This window comes from Mesocricetus auratus, unplaced genomic scaffold (assembly GCF_017639785.1).
Source record: "Mesocricetus auratus isolate SY011 unplaced genomic scaffold, BCM_Maur_2.0 Super-Scaffold_100013, whole genome shotgun sequence".
NCBI classification, from domain to species: Eukaryota; Metazoa; Chordata; class Mammalia; order Rodentia; family Cricetidae; genus Mesocricetus; species Mesocricetus auratus.
The window spans coordinates 4,227,416-4,233,433 of NW_024429196.1; the positions used below are offsets into that span (position 1 = coordinate 4,227,416).

General features: G+C 49.1%; 1 pseudogene; it reads right to left on the reverse strand.

The window, feature by feature from the left end:
- Positions 1–5,598, reverse strand: LOC101844335 (annotated as a pseudogene).
- Between the last annotated feature and the right edge of the window lie 420 nt (positions 5,599–6,018).

Sequence of the window (6,018 nt, forward strand, 5' to 3'; positions counted from 1 at the left end):
TATATATATATTTTTTTTTTTAATCACGTCTTTTGCTTCTTAACTAACTGGGCATTCCACTACACCACTGTTGATGTTATCAATGATGTCATGAGGGTGGCGGCCATCCACATTGCAGCCCACAGACTGTGCAGTACCCAGGATCTGTTTAATAGTTCCAGAAAGTTCTCTGGCTAAAGACTGGTGTCACTTCTGCCGGGCAGTGCTGACAATCTCATCGAAAGTGATATTTCCACTGTGTTCAATGTACTTCTGCTTCTTTCTGTCTCTTGGTGACTCCTTGAGGGCTTTAATGATCAGGGCCGAGGCAGAGGGCAGAGGCAGAGGCAGAGGGCACCACCTCAGTCTGGGCCTGTCTGCTCTGGATGGTCAGCTTCACTGTGATGATCCTCAGGCCTTTCCAGTCACCGGTCACCTTCACAATGTCGTCAGCAACTTTCTTTGGGGACGGACCCAGGGAACCGATCTTGGGGGCCAAGGCAGATGTGGCACTGACCTCACCTCTGGTGCACCTCAAGTACATGACTTTGATCTCGTTGGGGTCGATCGTGGGCGGCGTGGTGGAGGCAGCTGGTGTCTGATGAACCCGGATTCGGGACGACTGAAGAAAGTTAAGCTGCAGTATCCTCCGAGCTGAAAGCCAATAAATAAATAAATAAATAAAGAACTAAAAATCTTATGGGTTACTCACACTTAAGCCAAGCTTTAGAGCTGTGAATGAAGACTGGATTAAAAGTAACAACAGCAGAGCTGAGGAGATGGCTCAGTGGATAAGAGTATCTGCTATGTTCAAGTCCCTAGCATCCATATAAAAAATAGGGCGTGGCCATCCCCTACTACACATACATCACACTACACACACACAGTACACATGCACCACACTACACATACACACACATACACACTACACATATATCACACTACACACACACAGTAAGTACACATGCACCACACTACACACACATACACATATACACACCACATGCTACACACATACACACACTACACACTACACACACACACACACAGTAACAACAGCTAACCAACTCTTCCTCCATGGTCCATCTTCCCCAAGGAAAGTCCCCACTCTGAGGAAACAGTCTGTAACGTGAGTCTTCACAACCTAATCCTAACGGATTTCCTCAGACTCCAGAAGGGGATGTGGTGTGAATAGTACTACCCCTGATAAACATCAGTGCAGCAGAAATAACAAGAATTTGGGAGTCCCCTCATCTGCTGGGGACTAAGACCCAGCAGATGTCTCAAACTGCATAGTACAACCCCCCCTTACACTATGTTTTCCCCCATATACACATCCATGATAAAGTTTAATTTATAAATTAGGTATTTTACGGGTTAATAACAATAATTTACCATAGATTTTTATAACCTTGGCATATGATAGGTTTTTTTTGTCATTAAAAAAGTTTTTAAGTTCCTGACTCTCCTGGAACTCACTAGGTAGACCAGACTGGCCTCTTAATTCACAGAGATCCTCTTGCCTCTGCCTCCCAAGAGCTAGGATTAAAGGCAAGCAGGTGTGCACAGCTATGCTTGATTAGGTTTTACATTTTTTGTTGTTTGTTTTTTTAATTTTTAAAAAGGTAAATTTTTGCACAGCTTTAACCCCAGCACTCAGGAGGTAGAGGCAGGTAGATCTCTATGAATTTGAGGTCAGCTGGTCTACATGGTGAGTTCTAGGATAGCCAAGGCTACAAGAGACCCTGTCTCAAGAAACTGAAATAAATATTTAAAAGTTAATTTTTATTTTATATGTTTGTTTTGCTTACAAGTCCACATGTACCTGGTGCCTGTGAAGAGGTCAGAAGAGGGCATTGGATCCACTGGAACTGTAGTTACAGATGACTGTGGGCCGTCCTGTCCGTGATGGGAACTGAACCTGGGCCCTCTATAAAATCAACAAGTGTTCTTGACCACTGAGCTATTCAGTTCCCATAGTTTGTTTTTTTATTTCCTAGCTGGGCTTTAACCACAAGGGCCTCTTGAGAAGGCACTGGAGGGATGGGGTGAATTTGCTATCGGGGGTAAAGTGAGTTAGAGGACTTGAGTTTGGATTCTCAGCACCCATGGAAAAACCAGGGTCTGGCAGTAGCCCCAGGCCTTGGGAGCAGAGATGGGCAGATTCCCTGAGTCACTGGCCAGTCATTGTAGCTGAAATGGTGAGTGCCTTGTCCTGAAATAACAGTGTGGGAAAGTTATAGAGGAGGACACCCATGTCAACCTCTGACCTTCACACGCACATGCATGAGTACCTGCACACACACACACACACACACACACACACACACACACACACACACACACACACACACACACGCATTCACGGGCGCATACATTCACTCCAAGTTCAGAGTAGATGGAGCGACTCTGCTGTTTGATGACACAGGGCATGTGACTGTCAGAATTACCACCAACCACCCCATCCGTCCCTCCTTGTTGGCCCTTTCCTGGGAGTCCAGAAGCTAGGGGCTTTACCTGGCTTAAGGCTGCCCACATCTGGGCCTCCTCATAGGTTCCAGAAGACAGGGCAGTGCTGTGCATGACACTGAGTTCAGATGAGTTCAGACTCCTCAGGCTCCCTGGCTAGAGGCCTGAACATGCAGCCTAGATTCTTTCATCTTGCCCTCCAGGAGAACAGGCAAGGATAAAATGCCCAGGTCTGGCCATGACCTCTGTCTCTGAAGCCTCCCCACAGTGTCCTGCCCCCCTTTCTGTTTCGTTTCTCCATGAGTTGCTAAAACTGACCAACGCCTCATTCTGCACACAGTCCAGCCTGGCCTTGAACTTACAATCTTCCTGCCTCAGCCTCCCAAGTAGCCAGGATGACAGGCCCCTGCTACCTGGCCTGTGTCCCCTTGGTTTTGATGTGGGGTGGTACTTTTCTAAAATTTCTTTTATTTTCCTGTTCAGCATTCCTGGCCCCGGTGATAACAGGGCTTGTGAATTATGACCCAGGCAGCAAATGTTTTTAATCTCCCATGAAACAAAGCCAATGTGTTTTCTGTCCCTGGGGCCTCCGCCAGGCGGGAGCTACAGCTGTCTTGATATGGTGAGCTCGGCTGACGTCAATGCAAGCCATGCCAGGCCAAGGGCTCCACTTGGGAAGCTTGTAAGTGATACAGAAAACAAATTTGCATTTTTTTCCCTTCCCGGGAACTCAGCTACTCTCTGCCCCACCGAGATGCTGAGATGTTTTTGCTGGACTCTGTGCAGTCGGCAGGCTGAACAAGCCCCAGTCACCAAGTTTTTGGAAGGCGACCTCTGCTTTTGCTTTTTATTTTCCTTTAAGATTCAGTCAGCCAAATTCGTGTTCCCTGGCCCGAGGCTCAAACCCTGGCAGGCTCACACTTTTCTGCAAGTCTTAGGAAACAGCCTGGCCAATGGTCACTTTAAATGGAAAACAGTCCCAATTTGGAATTTCAGTGTTTGGGCCAAAATGTTAGTCAAAACTCTAAATTTTAACTTCTCATTCCCTTCCCTGCTCCAGCTGAGCCTGCTTAGGGCTGGAAGCCTGCATGGGAAAGGGGCGAGGCTGGCTGTCCTCCCTTTCCTGTCTGGCTTCGTTTCCCATTTCCCTGCATGCAAGGTTGGAGGTAGGCAAGGGGCCAAGGGGCCAGGGCAATCCTGGGGGGGGGGGCGTTGGAGAGGGTTTCATTCTTTGAATCTGGCTGAAAGAGATACCTGCCCTTGGCCCTTCCCTGACCCCCTTCTATGCAGTCAGTTGAAACTCTCTTTAGTTCCTTGGGACTATCTTCAGCTTCTTCCTGTACCGGGAATGGAACCTGGGCCTTTGACCAGGCTAGGCAAGGGCTCTGCTACTGACTTGTGTTCCAGCCTCTTTTAACTTTTTGAAACAAGGTCTCATTGGGCTGGCCTTGAACTCAACTCTGTAACCCAGGCAGGCTTTGAACCCTTGCTCCTCCTGCCTCATCCGCCTGAGTAGCTGGGATGGTAGGCCGGAGTCTCTTGACATGGTTTCCCTCTGGTTCCTCCCTGTGGGGTTTCTGCCCCTGCTGGTAACTCCATAAGTCAGGTACTCAGTGCCCAAACTAGTTCCCTCTTGACCCGGACCCCAGCTGGCTCTGATCCTCCTGAATTGCTTGTCCTGACAAGCTCGGAGGCAGAACTTGGCCCAACACTTGCTGCTGGTTCTGACACTAAAGCAGGAAGTAGTCAGCTTGTGTACAGTGCCCCTTGGCTGCTGAAACAAAAAGATATAAGCTTGATGTCTTCAAACAATAGTTCATTCTCCCGTGGTTCCGGAGGACTTAAGTCTGACATCACTGTCATTTGGCTGTGTCCACAGAACTGCGTTCCCTCCAAGGCTCCAGGGAAGGAGCCAGTTTTGATCTCTTCCAGCTGGGTTGGTGTCTGCCATTACTTAGCTTGTGGCCTCAGCACCTCAACCATGTCCATGCTAGTGTTTGGATGTAAAAATGCTCTCCACGGGCTCGTGCGTTTGAACACTTGGGTCCCCTGTAGATGGCACTGTTTGGAAGTGTGAAACTTTAGAAGGTCAAGCCTAGCTAGCTGGAGGAAGTGGATTGACGGGGGCGAGGAATTCGGTGGACTTGGCCCCTTCTCCCTGTCTTGTTGGTGCTTCCTGGCTGCCCCTGGGATGTGGCTGGTCACCTCCCATATGTGCTGCAACAGTGGCAAGCCACACTGCTTTCTTCCCCCACTGTGGTGGACTGCATTCTCCCAAGTGGACACCAGAATAAACCTTCTCTTCCTGAAGCCGCTTTCATGAGGTGCTTTGTCGCAGCAATGAATGAAGTGGTCAGTCACTGGGTCTCTGTCTTCTAAGGGTGCAAGCCATTGTGCTTAGGGCTTTTGCCTCCTCAGCTGTGGGTGACCTGGAATAACTGCTTCATCTCACAGTCCTTAATCATATTGCAAAGATCCATTTTCCTAAAGACAAAATCAACCAAGCAAGCAAGCAAGCAAACACCAAAACCCCTCACATTTACAGACCTTGGGGGATGAACCTGGCGCCTTTCGGGGCTTTGCCAACCTACTGCAACCCATTTAGACTCTCTGAAGTCCTGACTGGCAAAGGCCTACTCTTCTCTACTCTCAGCTAAAGGGCATCCCAGGGTGAGCTCTGCCACAGTCTGATGTGCAGGGACAGTCCCCACTTCCCTCCCAGGAGCATGGGTTTCTCCACAGACACATTGCTTAGAAGATTCAATCTTCAGACTCTGATCCCTAAGCAGCCAGCACCTTCCATGCTACAAGGGAGCGGGGAGGTTCCTAGAGACTTGAAGTTCTAGATCCTTTCCTACCATGCTGCAAGTGGTGTGGCCTCCAGTCTGTCGCCTTTACTGTGGGAATGTTAGTGGCTGATGATGCCCAAGCTTGTAAACCTTTAAGGCTGTGTAAACTGAGGCCAACCCCAGGGAACTCGGAGAGGGAGCACTGAGGGCGGCGATCAGCCACACCTTCCCCAACTAGCCTGGCCCTTAAGTTTGCAGGCCTGTGTTTTGGGCTCCTTGGCTACCTGTCCGTTGTTCTCTCACCAACCTCGTGGCTGACCTCATTCTGTTTTCTTTGCCAGTAGTTCGATGACGCAGACATTGCGCTGTGATCATGAGACGCTAGTGACAAGTGAGGCAGAGACAGGCATCCTTCTTGGGACTTGCAGCTCATGAGGTGTGTTGAACCAGAACCCTCCTGCTCTGTGAGTGAGCAGACAGTCACTTGATAAGGAGGCGGTGCGCATGAGTGCTATGGAGATGGGCAAGCTGGCCTGGAAACAAAATGCACTTATCTTTTAGAATGCAGTCCAGCTTTTTTTTGGGGGGGGGGCAGAGCAGACGGGTAGAGGGAGGAACAGATTTATTTGGAAGGCTCTGGAATGTTCAGATAATAAATCCTTTTATCTCCTCTTCCACCTTAGCAGTGGAAATTAGTGGCCTATTCCTGGGCTGCTAAAGGAGGGATGAAAAAGCCCCAGCCTTGGGCTAAGTTTCTAAACGCTTGGGTACATTGCTGGAC